This window comes from Triturus cristatus, chromosome 10 (genome assembly GCF_964204655.1).
Source record: "Triturus cristatus chromosome 10, aTriCri1.1, whole genome shotgun sequence".
NCBI lineage: Eukaryota > Metazoa > Chordata > Amphibia > Caudata > Salamandridae > Triturus > Triturus cristatus.
The window spans coordinates 130,964,832-130,980,644 of record NC_140593.1 but is presented as its reverse complement, the minus strand read 5'-3'; the positions used below and the strand labels follow the sequence as shown (position 1 = coordinate 130,980,644).

The following is a 15,813-nucleotide window of genomic DNA, read 5'->3' as shown; positions in this document are numbered from 1 at the left end:
ACGAAAAAAATTATTTCATACCAGGTCATCTGCAACCTCACTTGGAAATCTGGCTTCACGGCCATACATTAACAGAAAAGGGGAAACTTTTGTTGTTGAATGCGGCTTTGATCTTAACGAAAACAATGCATTGTCCAAAAACAAATCCCAATCGTTTTGATGTTCGTTGACATATTTCGCCAATATGCTGCAAAATTATAAAAAAAATAGCGCATAGAATGAATGTAACAGACAATGTATAATCAAGTGTGATATATTATTAGTGAAATAAAAAAGTTACAATTATGTAATGTATTCTTTAATATTGAAAAACACTTTTCAAAAATGGTATTCAGCACAGTGGTCATCATTAAGATGCTGGTGGGACTATTGTACAAACAGCACAATATAGGAAGTGTGACAAAGTGACACTGATCCGCAGTACCGCTGCCCTCATTGTGATGCGTACGACTTTCACTGAAATTGCGAAGACTGTTATCTCTTGTGCTTCTGGCTGAACCACACGGCGCAATCGAAAACATAGAAATTAAATACATTCCTGGACCTAGTGCCAAACATGGTCCATGGATGTTGGTGAACTAGGCAACATTGTAGGCAGACGGGGTAAAGGGGCCATGCTATGGACTACCATAGCAGCGGTCTAACAGCCATTTCCTGTGATAAGAAACTCTATGAAAGGACATGCAGAAAGGAACTTTGCAATTCTAATGGTGATTTTCTAGTGATTACCGACCAAGCAATGGTAGGATTGGCTTAATAACTATTATTTAGCATGCTTTATTTCACAGCACAATCTTAATTTGTTTTTAAAGAGATTATTTGTCAGAAACACCAAAATCCGGTCAATATTCTTAACATTAAAAAGAAATTTTTTTAAAATAAAGTTCCAGGATAAAATATTTTAGAAATAAAGACTCTTAAATAGCATTACCTTTTAATGTTAGCATTCGTACGCTCATCTAACCCATTTGTCTGTGGGTGATATGCTGCACTCACAGAACGTTGTATTTCTAATAGTTTTGATAATTCAAAATTAACCTGAAAAATAAAAACATATATATTTTATTTAACGATGTTTTATTTGACAATAGAAATTATCCAGAAAGTGAGAAGAATGTAATTATATAGTAGATGAAACTCTTAAACATATCTAAATGCATAATACATACAATAATGGAAGAGAAATAATACCGGTCATATAAAGAAAGTGTTTTACTATACAAGGTTGAAAATCAAACAGTAAACTTCAGCATAACATGATATTGCCTGTTTTGATTTGTTAATTTTAAAGTCGAATTTGTTCATAAAAACTAATAACAGGCAAATTTGAGTAGTAATGTACTATTTTTAAAAAATAAAAAGGAATAAAAAAAATTGGACTTTTATCACATGGACTTTTATCAAATTGGTTCTGCACCGATGAGTGTTTTGCAATTTATATAGACCTGATCCCTAAATGAATAAAAAATGAATATGACACAAAGGGTGCAACCATGCACTGACTTAAACTGTGCATACACATTTTTAAGTTAGAAATGTAAATAAATATGACCGATTTGTAATTGCTGTATTTATTGTAAAATTCATATCCATTTAAAATATAATTGCTATTTTTCAAAAAATAATAATTTTGCATAGATTATACCAAGATATGACAGATGTAATTACAATTATTTAGATACAAATATTCAAATAATTGTAATGTAGTATGTGAAAAATAATTGAAGAAACATTGATTTATCTTAATGAAATATTTTAAATTCACCATTTTTTCTGTTATAACATTTAAAAAACATACATCAGAATACATTTTTTTTAACCTTTGTAAATCAAAATCTTTAAAAAAAAAATTAGTCATTGAAATTTTTAAAGATTTTAAAATTAAAAAATATATAATAACAAAACTTTGAAATGTATTTAGGTTTGTCTTGTAAACTCACTTCATTTACAAATTCACGTCCTTGGTCTGATAAAACCCGTTTTGGACTTCCGTGGCGTAGGAAAATTTGAACTAGTCTGGAAGCCACGTCGGCAGCACTCTTGGATTTGAGTGGGAATGCCTCAACCCATTTTGAAAAGTAATCAGTTGCCGTCAAAATGTATTTGTATCCGGAATGGGTGGTTGGTAAAGGTCCCATTAAATCAACTCCTAAAAGTTCCCAAACTTCTTGGACCTGTAAATTAACATATTTGAAAAGACGGTAATCAAAATAAAAACAATTTTTTTTTTCTTTCCTTCAAATTTAATAATTAAGTAAAGTGTCAATCCTTTTCAATTGAAATTATAAATCACACATACAGTTAAGGTCATAAAGAATGAAATAAGACATATGGGGCCTCATGTAGGTAGCCAAATACCGGTCGGTAACGGCCGATTTTCGGTAAATATGCCGTTACCGACCGGTATTCAGACAAGTGAGATGTAGGAGTCCAAAAACCACTTTTCGGTAAATATGAGGCAGTAAATACCGATTCATAGTTACCGAATTCTAAAATACCGATTCATATTTACCGAATACATTATTAACGAATCGGTAAATATGAAGTGGTAAATATGAAGTGGTAAAAATTTAAAATGACATGTAGGAGCAGTCGGTAATTAAGAAATCCAGGAAAATCGGTAAATAAGAGTCGGTAATTAACACGGATGGAAAGCAGGTGGTAACCATCAACAATGCACATAAGCAATCCCAAAATGCAACTGCGTGGACAACATGGCCGCCATGTACGTCATTGCAAGGCGCCTACGTCTACAGGCAGCAGGACTGAGGGTGTGGCGACGGGAGGAACAAATCTACAGACAGCGCATCACACTATTCCAGCTGACTGATGCAGAGATACATGAGAGGTACAGGCTACACCCCGAAACCATCATGGACTTAATCAGGGACCTTAACCCACTCCTGGACCAGCCAATAAGAAGGGCGCACGCCATACCCCCACATGTGCAGGTGCTCTGCAGCCTACATCTGTTGGCATCCGGCAGTTATCAGGTGGTGATAGCTGCGGTGGGTGGGGTATCCCAGAGTTGCCTGTCACGTTTCTTCAGGAAGTTCCTGGATGCCATGATGCAGAGAATGCACCACTACATAAGCTTCCCAAACACACAGGCTGCACTGCAGAAAACAAAAACAGACTTTTATCACATGGCACAGTTCCCCCATGTCATCGGCTGTATTGATGGTACACACATCCCAATCTGTCCTCCAGCTGACACAGAGCACATCTACAGGAACAGGAAGTCCACCCACTCCATCAATGTGCAGGTGATCTGTGATGCAGGGAACATCATCACAGATATTGTTGCAAAGTTTCCTGGGAGCACCCACGACTCTTACATCTTCCAGAATAGTGGGATCTACACACGACTGAGAGCCGGAGAATTCGGAGAGGGATACCTGCTGGGTAAGTAACAGTGACGCCCCTTGAAACCTGCAAATCAGAGTGTATAGAGGCATGTAACTGATGGTTCCCTTTTACTCATCCAGGCGACAGTGCATATGCATGCCGTTCATTCATCCTCACTCCCTACCTACACCCAGCAACCCAGAGTGAGAGACGATACAACGTGGCCCACAAATCTACACGCAATGTGGTGGAGCGCACGTTTGGACTGCTGAAGAGCAGGTTCCGCTGCCTCCACAAGAGCGGAGGCGCACGCCAGTACAAACCCATCACCTGCTGCAAGATAATTGCCACTTGTGCAATGCTGCACAACCTTGCCACGAAAAAAGGTACAGATGTGGAACTAACATATTTTGAGGACAACGAGGATGAGTCAGGCCAGCCAGAGGGCAGCGCAGCTAGAGTGCCAACTGCAATCGATGGGAGAGAGAGACGGGCAGAGATCACATGCAACTATTTCTGAGTAAGTGAGGGGACACAGCGAGTCGTGAGAAGTCATGACGTAGTTTAATGTGGCACCACGCCATGAACACATGAACTGGCCAATCTGGCAATATGCCATCTATACAATGAGTATGTCCAGGGTTACGTCACCCAATGGCAAGTGGATAAGCAGGGCCACATCAATGTTTGCGCATACGCGCTGCAGTGGTGGATTGCACGGCCTGTGCATCCTCACTAGAGCCAACCCCAAGCCGCCTGCTGCTCCTGCGTGCTTCTGGGACGGGGGGTGTGATGCTGCTGCTGGTGTCGATGCTCTCCGCAGCATCCCCTGCAGCAGTTGTCGACGCCTGACTTGTCAATAGCACCCCTAGTGCACTTGTCACCTGCACCATCCCCCGTGACAGGTCGCTGCAGCACTGTGTTAGGCCCTCCTGCATCGTCACAGAGCGCCGGCAAAGTAGGGAAGTCGCAGTTGCCAGACGGTTGAGTGCCCTGCTGGTAGTGTCCCTTCTCTGGCGTTCCCGGCGCCGTGCTTCGATGTCAGCATCTAATTTGCTGCACAACTGCTGGATTGACTGGGACATGTCCCGAATGCCCGCAGCCATGCCGCCAATGTTTGTGTCCATGTTGACTAAGCTTGTCCTCATCACCCGCATGTGCCTCTGGACTGACATTACTGCCTTTGATTGCAGGCGCTGTTGCTTCAACATTTGGCCCTCGAGCCCCAAGAAGACACCATGGCCGTCAGTGGGTGCTGGTGGACTCTGGACACGCGACCTGCGGCGCCCTCTTGCTCCCGTCTGTGCTGCCTGTGAGGTGTGGGGCACAGTGGGATGGCTCCCTTCCTGGGGCCCGGTGCGGTCTTCTGGGCCCATGCTGTCGTCTGACGAGGTGTCTAAGGCTCGTAGCCTGGCTGCTGGACGCCTCCTCATTCTCACACCTGCAAGCGGAGATGTGGCCGGTGAATCGAACATGAGTGGCGATGCTGGCTCTGGTGGTGGTGATGCTGGCTCTCGGTGAGGTGATGGTGGCTCTGTGTGCGGCGAGGCTGGCTGCGTAGGTGGTGCGGCTGCAAGTGGGCCTGCTCCCTGGTCTGAACTCGTGCTGGCTAGAGGTGATTTTTGTGGCCGGTGTGCCGTCTCCCCTGCAGCATGCCCTGTACTGCATGATGTCACATCTGTGGACAGAAAAACAACATTGGCTCAGTGTCCCCGAAGGGCTGCATTGCAAGCGTCACAATAAATCATTTCACATTCCAATCTGTCCTCTGTCTCCTTGTGCCTCGAGTGCGTGACATGCCTTGTTGCCCTGTGACATTTACGTCATGGTTAGTGTTGCCCTGACTACATCTCCCGGAATGCATTGCCTGTCTGCACTGACACGTGTGGACTGCAGTGTGATTCTCGTTTCACAATGGGGGATGTGGGATAGGGGTAGGGGCGGCTACATTGCTGTGCTTTCGTCTTACCTTGGTGTGTTGCGGCTCTGGCAGAGCTGTCGGCGTCCCCAAGACCCACGACGCTCTCTTGCTCGAGTGTGGCCGCCACCAGCTCCTCCAGTTCGGTGAGGGCAGGTGCCCTGTTGGTTCCACCTCCGGTCTGGCTGGCCTCCTTCTGGATGTCGCCCATCTTCCTCTTGGTCACAATCCTCAGGTCATACCAGCGCTTTTTGAGGACCTCAATTTCCCTGTGGGTCACTCCCACAGCATTGACCTGCGCCTGGATGGCCAGCCATATGTTGCGCTTTTCAGCCTCAGGCACTTGCAGGGATTGCCTCCCAAACAGCTTCTGGTGCTGCTTCACCACCTCCTCCACCAGCACCTGGAGTTCCTTGGGGCTGAATTTGAGCTTCCTCCTCCTTTCCCCTCCGTCTTTCTGTGTGCTCTGGCTGGACATGCTGTTCGTTTCCCGCTCGCACATGCAACTGCTCCCTGCCTCTCCTCTGCACTCCGAGCCTCTCCAGGGTCGGCTAATTATGTACACCTGCCTGGGTGTGGCCACTTCGGCTAATTGTGTACACCTGCCTGGGTGTGGGCAGTTCCTGGTTGGGTGGGCTGTCGTTGCACAGGATTAGCTGTTTCGTCAAGTCATGTGATGTTATTTACCGAATCCGTACGTACCGATTCGGTATTTTCCGATTTGGTAGATACCACCTCGGTATTTTCTGATTCGGTAGATACCACCTCGGTATTTTCCGAATCGGTAATTATCACCTCGGTATTTACCGATTCGGTGAATTCCGATTCGTATTTACCGAATGTTACCGAATCGGTAACTGTTACCGAATTTTTACCTACATATAACTTACCGATTCTAATTTACCGATTCGGTACGGCTCGGTATTTAAGAACCGGTAAAATTTATTTACCTACATGAGGCCCATAGTACCTACTTTAATTGGTTTTAATTCAGCTGCAATCTGGAGTGCAGGTTGTTCTTTTTGGCAAGTATCACACTCCTTTATCTATAAAATCAATAGAAATCTATTAAATAACAATTCCTAAATAGGTTAAAAAAATAACCAATTATCATCAACTTTTTGAATTATGATCTCTAATAAGTGTACGTAGTATTTTTGGAAATAGAAAAACCTAAAACTTACAGTACCTGCCTCACTTATTTTTGAAAAATGTAATTATTTCAAAAACACCTGCAAATCATTAAATATTAAAGCAAAATATCCATAACATACAGCGTGTTTAAAATGGTAAACACAATGGTATAGTTGTTAGATTGCTTAAAAAACACTTAATGACACTTTCAAATTAAGGAAGCACTTTTTCATAAATATAAATTTGAATTACTCAATATTCCATATAATTAATGTATGTGGCAAAAGACCGGGGGACCCGTGACGCGATCGTGGCTTGGAAGCGGCTGAGGTGCGGAGATAAAAGGACGTTCGGGGCGGAGAAGGAGCACCCCCCCCAGCTGCTGAGTCGAGTGCCGATAAAGGGCAGAGCTGAGACCCTGGAGCAGTTCGGAGACGGGGAGCGACTTCTGAGACGGGGCATTTGAAGACATTGAGCTGCGGACCTGTGGGGACCACCAATCATAACGGGCTGCTTTCAACAGGGAGTCTGGGATGTATGCACTGCTGGGGTCACTGCCTTAACTGCGGAAGGGAAACGATTTCGCAGACATTGAAGGGCCATCACACGCTTCAGACACCCGCGTTCACCGGTGCAGCCCACCTGGTTGCCGGATATGGATTGTCAAAGGCGTCGATAGTGCTGAGGTTGCAGCGGATCTGAAAGGGTGACCGTTGGGAGCAGGGTTCGCCACGCAGATTGGAGACCCGAAGAGCTGACCTGCGATTATATTACCGATGGCCGATATCAGAGCGAATTGCCAGGAGGGCTGAGATACTAGCCTGAGCGGAGAACGAAGAGCGCGGCAAGGACTGGAGAGTTTAATGAGCAGCAGGGAGAGGATGCTGGACGGGAGACAGGAGTGTGACCTGGTGCATGGTGAGGTAGATGTGGATCGACGCTAGGCCTATACCACCGATACAGAGACAGTATGGGGAAGACAGATGCCAGTCAAACGAAACTGAATTTTGAGAAGGCGCGGAACCCAGGCACCACAAACAGGTCCACCCCACGAGGGACGGAATGGTCCGCAGGAAGGAGCTGCGGCGCCAGATACAGACGTCCAAAGTATCCTGCAGGATATCCGCCATGGCTTCGCCACTGTTGTTGAGAAGGTAGACCGCATGTCGACAACAATGGATGCCATAGTCCACAAATTCTAAGGGCATGAGGAGCGGCTAACAGCAGAGGAACGGCGCATATCAGACGTGGATGATGTGACCTCCAGCCAGGCCATGCGGCTTGCCCGGATGGATAATCTGTTGAGGGTAATTGCTGCAAAGAATGAGGACTTGGAAGCGCGCAGTCGGCACAAAAATTAAGCGTACTGGGAATTCCGGAATGAACCAATGTTGGACGCTTTGAGGAATATATAGAAAAGCTTCTTTTATCCTCGGTTGCCACAGAAGCATTCTCCAGCTAGTTCATTGTAGAAAGTGCGTATAGAGCTCTTGGAACGTGGCCGGGGGGGGGGGGGGGGGGGGGGGGGGGGGAGTCCGAGTCAGATTATTGCGAGACTATTAAACTACAGAGACCGCAATGTGACTCTGCGTGCTGCCAGAGGCAAACAGACTCTGACGTATGATGGTAATTCATTTTCCATATATCCTGACTTTACGCCCATGGTACAAGAGGAGAGGCGTAAATTTATGGAGGTCAAGGCTAAACTGAAAAAGGCACAAATTGACTATGCGTTGCTTTATCCGGCGTGCCTCAGGGTGACATATAAGGGAAATAAGCACTTCTTCACCGCGCCGAATCAAGTGGAAGACTTTGATAAGCACCTGAAAAGATCGAATCGTACTGGTTGCGGAGGTCCAGCTGTGAAGCGGTTGGTGTCGGAGAGAGAGGCAGAGTACTCCCTGGAGGCTAATGCAAAGGGACACGAAGGGGTCACCCTCGAGACTTTATTGTACACTGGTTTCGAAGTGGCAACCGTTGAGACTGAGGCTGAGTACTGTTGCTACCTGATGATCTAAGCGAGCGAATTATCTTTTGTGCCGGGCACCCCTCTGGCCCCTGGAGCCCAAATGTTTCCTTGGGTTGGGTGTGAGCTTCGGCTTGTTTTTGGGGCGAGAGGTGATTGTGCGTCTACTTTGTGGAAGCCCCCAGCGGGTATTACCCTGGGGCGGTTCGCTACGCATCAGAGATGGGTGATGTGGCATATACGATTGTAATGTTTGGATTGGGGAGGGCAGGGGGGGAATACATTGCTGGGAATTTGGGGCTGCTTCAGTGGGAGGGGGTGCGAACCAATGGGGAAGTTGATGGTTACAATATGTTTACCTCCAAGAAGGATGCTAATGAACATGGTCTAGGGAGGATTTTGGCTGAGTTCAAAGTTGTGCATCTCGGATTGTCAAAGAGCCTATGTGATATAATAGGAGGGTTGGCACCATACCATGCTGGAATAATACTTGGGGGCATGTATGTTGATCAGGAGTATGGCTGATTGTACGGTAGGCAGTTTGAATATTGTCACATGGAATGTTCGGGGGCAAGGGGACACGCGGAAGAGGCGAGAATTGCTTGCGAATCTAGACAGGCATCAAACACACATTGCCATGTTACAGGAAACACATTTTACTCCACAGGTGGATGGAGGCTTTGCCACCAAGTGGGCAGAACACAGGATTTTATCCTCCTAATCTTCTTATACGCGAGGGACGGCTATACTTAAGAAAAGACAGGTGGCCTTTCATCTTGTGGGTTCAGTTGGGGATGCACAAGGGAGATATTGTATAGCGTGGGGGAGATTGGGCTCGCTGTCGGTTACACTGGCCTGTTGTTATGGGCCAAATTTGGATGACCCTGCTTTTTTCAATGCACTTTGGCCGAAGATAATTGAGACGGGCTCCTATAATCCAGGGTGTGATAGATTGCACCCGGCCTCCCACCATTACAACAAGGCGCATGTGGATATTCAGGGACACAATTGATGAATATCAATTGGTAGATGCTTGCATGCACACACGAACTTTGATGAAGGCACACATTACACGGCGCAGGCAGCATCATGGGCGAGACTTTATTATTGGTTGTTGTCTAGGGGGCTGGGCCACGTGAACTAGAAGGTGCAACATCTGGCCAGAACATACTCTGATCATGCTCAATTTCTTCTCACACTGTCCTACACGGACCTCAGGGTGCCGAGAGGTGCCTGGAGGTTGCAGGCCACCATGCTGCTGAAAGAGGTCTTCTGTTGAGGAATTGCTGGAGGAAATACAGGACTTCTTTGCCCATAATAAAGGCTTAGTCGACAGTGTAGAAATTATTTTTGAGGTGTTAAAACTAACGATGCGAGGGTTCTGCATGTCCAAGGTGTTCGGGGTGCTGAAGAATCTCACTAACACATTATACAGGCAGGAGAGGGAGGTAAAATGGATGGAGGAGGAGATGGCACGAAAACCATCTGCCACGTTTCAGAGACACACTCACGTAAAAAAAATATAGCTACAGCGGAATGGGAGACATGCTTTCAATGGAAATAATGGGGGGCATGCTGCTATGGAGAGGATGACAGACCGGGGAGGTTCATGGCATCCTCATTTAGGAAACCTAGCTATTCAAATTATATCCTGGAGATTGAAGAACTTGAGGGTGAGGTGTACAGGGATACAGCTAACATTCTTAGCACATTCACGAGGCATTACAGGCAATTGTATACCACCACCAGAAAGGATGAGTTAGATATGGAGGGTTTCTTGGGGGATGTGGCGCCGGGGTCGCTTATTGATGTGCAAAGATAGTTTTTATGTGGACCGTTTGAGTTGGACGAGGTTCTGGAAGCTATTATGGGTATGCAATCCGGGAAAGCCACTGGAACGGATGGCACCCCTATTGAATTTTATAAGACGTATATAGATATTATGGACCCCGTTCTGAGTGAAGTCTACTAGGAATCGCTGGAGGTGGGCACCCTTCCTGCATCTATGAGGGAAGCACTTAAAGTCTCGCTGCTGAAGCCGGGGAAATTGCCTCGGCAGTGTGATTCCTATAGACCAGTATCCCTCCTACATTGCGATACTAAGGTAATAGCCAAATTAATTGCCAATCACCTGAATTTGCTCTTGGAAAATTTGGGACTCCCGGAACAGTCTGGCTTTGTGCCGGGAAGGGCAACATCTCATAACTTACGGACACTGTTTGCGATTCTTATCAATGTCTCACCTGATTTGCCTCTAGCGGCCGTTTTCCTTGACGCCACTAAAGCGTGCAATTTGGTAGAGTGGAATTATATATTTGGAGTAATGCTACGAATGGGCAAACCCAACCTATTTTTGTCCTGGATCAGACAACTATTATAATGTACCAATATCAAAGATACTTATAAATGGACACAAGTCGCCGCCACTTACAATCATGAGGGGTACCCGACAGGGGTGTCCACTCTCTCCACTAGTCTTTGCCATTGCAGTCGTTCCGCTAGCAGTGAAACAGCGGAAACATTTTAATGATAAGGCATTGAGATGCAATCTGCGGCAGATCCTTATATCCTTATACGCAGACGATATTACATTATATATCCGGAATCCTCAAGATAATTTTAACCTGACACTGCGGGAGTTTCTAGTGTTGGGGAAACTGACGGGGATTCATATTTACTGGAACAAATCCAGTATATTCCAACTAACAAAGGCAACGCCTAAATTTACATTGGATTACCCCTTGGAGTGGTGTGATAAGGACCTGCGATAATTGGGGGTAAGAATGACGAGGGACAAAGACGAGCTTTAGAGATTCAATTATGGTAGTGCAATAACACAAATTGCATACTGTGTGACCCGATGGGTCACGCTCCCCTTGTCCATGGAGGTGGCGAATCTCTTTGATTAAAATGGTGCTCCTGCATCAATTAATCTACTTATTTCAAAATATCACGTTTTAGCCAGGGAGAAATCTCTTTACGGCGCTAATTTCTGAGCCAACGCAACTGGTCTGGGGAGGTCGGCAGCCGAGGCTGCAATGGGAGGTGCTTAGTAGCCCATACTCACAAGTAGGATTTGGGGTGCCACACTTTGAACTATACTACCTCAGCGCGCAGGCCCACTACGCTTGGTACTGGGTGACACAGCCAAAGTATATACCACAGGTGGCGGCTGAACATTGGCTTGCACATCCGATACCAATATTGCACGTAGGGATAAGACACCAAAGATGGTCACTTGCACGATCGAGGCTTAGCGTCAAATTGGGCGCATTTTAAAGCCACACATGCAGTACGCGGCTTTGTTACCACTCACGTACCATCCAAATCTGCCTTTAATGCAGGAGACACTGTGGCATAAGTTCAGGGAAGAAATGAATATTCAGAACTGGGGTGACTTGTATCACGAGTGAAGGTTTCACACTGCAGGGAAAATGTTGCGGTGTCCAAACCAAAGCCCACTTGATCCGTTTCTGTATATGAGGTTGAGACAGGGTATTCGAGCTATTACTCCGAACTTCGAGTGAACCAGTGGCGTGTGCTCCGGTGCAGGTAATTTTGAAGTGCAAGACGGCCACACGATTGGTCTCATTAATTTACAGAACAGTACACAGTCAAAGGGAAATAGCTGACCCGCTCTCTCGTGCACGATGGGATGCGGAGCTTACTGAGAAGCTTTCAGATGAGAAGTGGGAGTATTGCTGTATGAAGACTAAAAGAGTGGCGGCCAGCAGTACACTCCGAATGATACACTAACATTACCTGCCTAGACTATAATACACACAGGTTGAAATGTATAGGTATCGGCTGAGAGAGACGGATAGCTGTGCATCATGTGTGGACCCTGGGGCACATTTTCTGCACCTGGCGTGGGTGTGCCCAGAGGTAAATGCCTATTGGCGACAGGTCTTAGAGGCGCTGACTCATATGGTGCATACGCAGGTTGACCCCACACCATAGATGGCGTTGCTTGGGTATGTCAAGCCGATACAGCCAGCACATAGGAAACCTGGGGAAATCGGGCTCTTGATGGCAAAGAGGAGGGTTATTTGTGGATGGGGCAAGGGCCGAGCCCCGAAATTCAAGGATTGGATTACTGATCTTGTGACATGCCGAGAGAAGCTTGATACATACTCTGAGTTATTGCCTAGTGTTTCTGGTCCACGAAACAAATGGGCCCCCTTGACCAGTAATTTGCTTGAGTATGCGCTGGTGACATTGGGACCGAAGACAGGAGGGTTGTCACACTAGAAGGCCGGAGGCTGCGTGTATGGGTATGGAAGAGTACTGGAGCACAGAAATGAAGAGTTGCTGAGTTCTCAGGTGTCGGCCACACACCACTTGGGATAGTAGACTGGAAGGTGTGCTGTGAAAAAATATTAGGAGGCTGACCTACGTGGTTCTAATTGATGATTAAAGTGATGGTGGTGTCATTTAGTACAGTACTTTTGCTACTTGGCCCTCGAAGGTCTCACAGAGTTACTGCCATGTTGAGAAAGTGTATATGTTTATGGCGACAATGCATCAGAAGACATTATTGATGTATTACCAATGCATTGTGTATTTATGCCACATTTCAGAATATGCAACTTTTTGGTAAAAATAAAAAAAAAATAAAAAAAAAATTAAAAAAAAATACTAACTCACCCATTGTTCAATATCAATGGTCATATGTGGCCAATAAAATCTGCTGGTAATACTTTTTGAAGTTTTATTTATCCCAGTATGGCCACCAATACGGGAAGAATGAAATTCAAAAAAAATTATTTTTGCAGCTTCGGCACCATTGATCACTTTTGTGCTTTTTCCTCTACCATTGTACACCAAACTGCCATCTATTAGAAAAAGCAAAAGTTAAAAGCATTAACAAAGTATGCATGTCAAATAGAAACAAAATCTAAAAATTTATCTCTAAACATACTCAAACATATGTAAGTAATTAAAATATGTCTACAAACTAGTTGATACAAAAAACCCATATTTTTTAACACGGGATTTGGTTATGAAGCCATGTAATAGAAGCCATATTTCTAATATATATATATTTTTTTAAATGTACTTTAAAAAATAAAATGTTAAAAGTTGCACAATTACAAAGTGACCGTAAAGGGCTACGAACAAGGGTTGGAACCTTAATGGCCACAACAAAACAGGCTGGTTGTTTTAGTTTGTGAACTGCTTATTTCAAGTGAGGAAGTCATAAATTTAACATGGAAGTTTTGGCGGCTTGCTTTTGACGGGCTTGGAGAATCTGTTTGTCATTTGTAATTTAGCCTGTAATATCAAAGGCATGCATATTCTCCCTTGCAATTAAAATGTTGTGTTTTCAAACACCTTTCCGTGACGACGTTTGTGACACCAAAAGGATGTTGGAAATGGAGTAAGGGGGGGAACCAGCATTGATTACTTGGTTTGACGGCCTCTGGTTGGAGACCAAGGGTGCATACATATATGGGGCTTCCCTGTTGTTTCCTGTTCAGAATCGCAGGCACCTCAATGTGTGCGACAATGGGTGCATGGCTGAAGAACAAATGTTACTTACCTGTAAACTGTGGTTCTCCAGTATTGGTGTATTTCATAGATTCATCTGCTTGAAAATTCCCGTCGTCGAAGTGGGAGTCAAAAAGCAATAAGACTCATCTATTTTAATATACAAGACTAAAATCCATATATAACTCAACATTATATATTTCATAACAAAATACAAAGTAAAATGTACCATAGAATAAGATTGACACATAGGAATGGATTGAAAAAGAAATCAGTTTACTGATATATCCATGAAGTTTTTATAGTCCAAACTTCAGACAATGAGGGTCAAACACCCTCTCGAACCTTCTCCTCAGAGGCTCCGGACCTCAGATGTTATTAGCACAAGAGTAAAAAAAGAGTCTTAGGCGGAGAAGAGAGCCTCTGAGGGGAGGCGGGTGGTTTCGGATGTGAATCTATGAAAGACAACAATACTAGAGAACCACAGTTTACAGGTAAGTAACATTTGTACTTCTAAAGTATTGGGGTGTCTTTCATAGATTCACATGCTTGAATAGACTAGTAAACAGTAATCATAAACCATTAAGTTGCAGTCTCAAAGTTGCATGAAATACAATGACATAGCATCATAGAATCAAAAAAATAAAAACAACCCTAGGAGGAGGGAATTAACAGAGGCTCAACATATTCGAAAAGATTAAGAAGAACTGCTTGGCCGACTGCAGTATAGGTTTCGTTGATTGCCTCCAGGCAGTAGTGACTCGTGAAAGTGTGCCTGCTGGACCACGTAGCTGCCCTGCATATCTGATTAATGGGCACACCATCGAATAAGGCAGTTGTTGGAGGACATCGCCCTTGTATAATGGGCCCACACTCATGATGGAAGAGGTTTTCGAGGTTTCTGATGGCATAAAAATATTGATGAAGAAATACAATGTGCAATAGTTGGTTTGGTAACAGAATGTCCCTTACAGAATCGCCCATAGGCAACGAACAGTTTGTCAGATTGGAGAAAGGGTGCTGTTCTGCTGATATAACATTTGAGGCACCTCTTTAAGTCCAAAGAATACAGACTCTGTTACGCTGGAGATTGCGGATGAGAAAAAATGATTTTAAAATCACAGACTCATTAAGATTAAAGTCGGACGGCACCTTTGGCATAAAAGATGGGTTTGTTTGAAGAATAAAACAGTCTGATTTAAATTTGAGGAAAGGAGGCTGGATTGTGAAATTGTGCATGTCACTCACTCGACTTGAGGAAGTCAGAGCAAGCAGGTGGGCAACCTTCCAGGTTATGAATTTAAAATCTGCTGCGTGGATTGTCTCAAAGGGCGCATTTATAAGTTGCGCAAATACGATGTTAAGACGCCATGTGGGTGGAGGAGGCCGAATGGGTGGAAACATCTTGAAGAATCCCTTATAGAACTGTTCATTCACTATAGAGGAACAGAGAGAGGAAGAGCCGTCATGGAAAAAAAAAAGAGAAATTGCTGGAAAAAATACTTTTAGACTTAAATGAGAAAGTCAAGACTATGGCAAATGCAAAAAGAAAGGCAGAATGTGTTACTGAAAGGCGTGCACTGGGTGGATGTTAGCAGACGAACACCAATGGCAGAAGCGTTTCCACTTTAGTTTGTAGGTATTCACTGTGGAAGGCGCACGCGCCCTGGCAAGAACCTCTATGCAGGCAGGCAAAATATTTAAGTGACGAAATTCAAGGCACTCGGGTTACAGGCCGACAATTTTAGCTAACTGGGATTCAAATGGCAGATACAAATGTGGTTAATCGTGAGAAGGTACGGCCAGGGAGTGAAGAAGGATATGCTCGCATTGTGAGCAGAGCAGTAACTCTGAGAATCATGCGTTCCGAGGCCACAGGGGAGCAATCAGGAAAATGTGAAATGGCTGTCTCTGCATTTTCCACAACAGTCGAGGTACCAGCGGGATTGGTGGAAAA

General features: G+C 44.7%; 1 protein-coding gene and 1 long non-coding RNA gene across 2 annotated transcripts in view; one reads left to right on the top strand and one right to left on the bottom strand.

Moving 5' to 3' along the window:
* LOC146789020 (large ribosomal subunit protein eL14-like) overlaps positions 1-15,813 on the top strand; it is a 200,670-nt gene that overhangs the window by 81,900 nt on the left and 102,957 nt on the right. The gene's annotated exons all lie outside the window — the stretch shown is intronic.
* On the bottom strand, positions 56-2,113 carry LOC146789022 (uncharacterized). The gene is made up of 3 exons (XR_014969742.1): positions 1,941-2,113; positions 932-1,038; positions 56-187 (listed from the first exon to the last, which is right to left on the bottom strand). It is a non-coding gene; the product is annotated as an uncharacterized LOC146789022 (long non-coding RNA).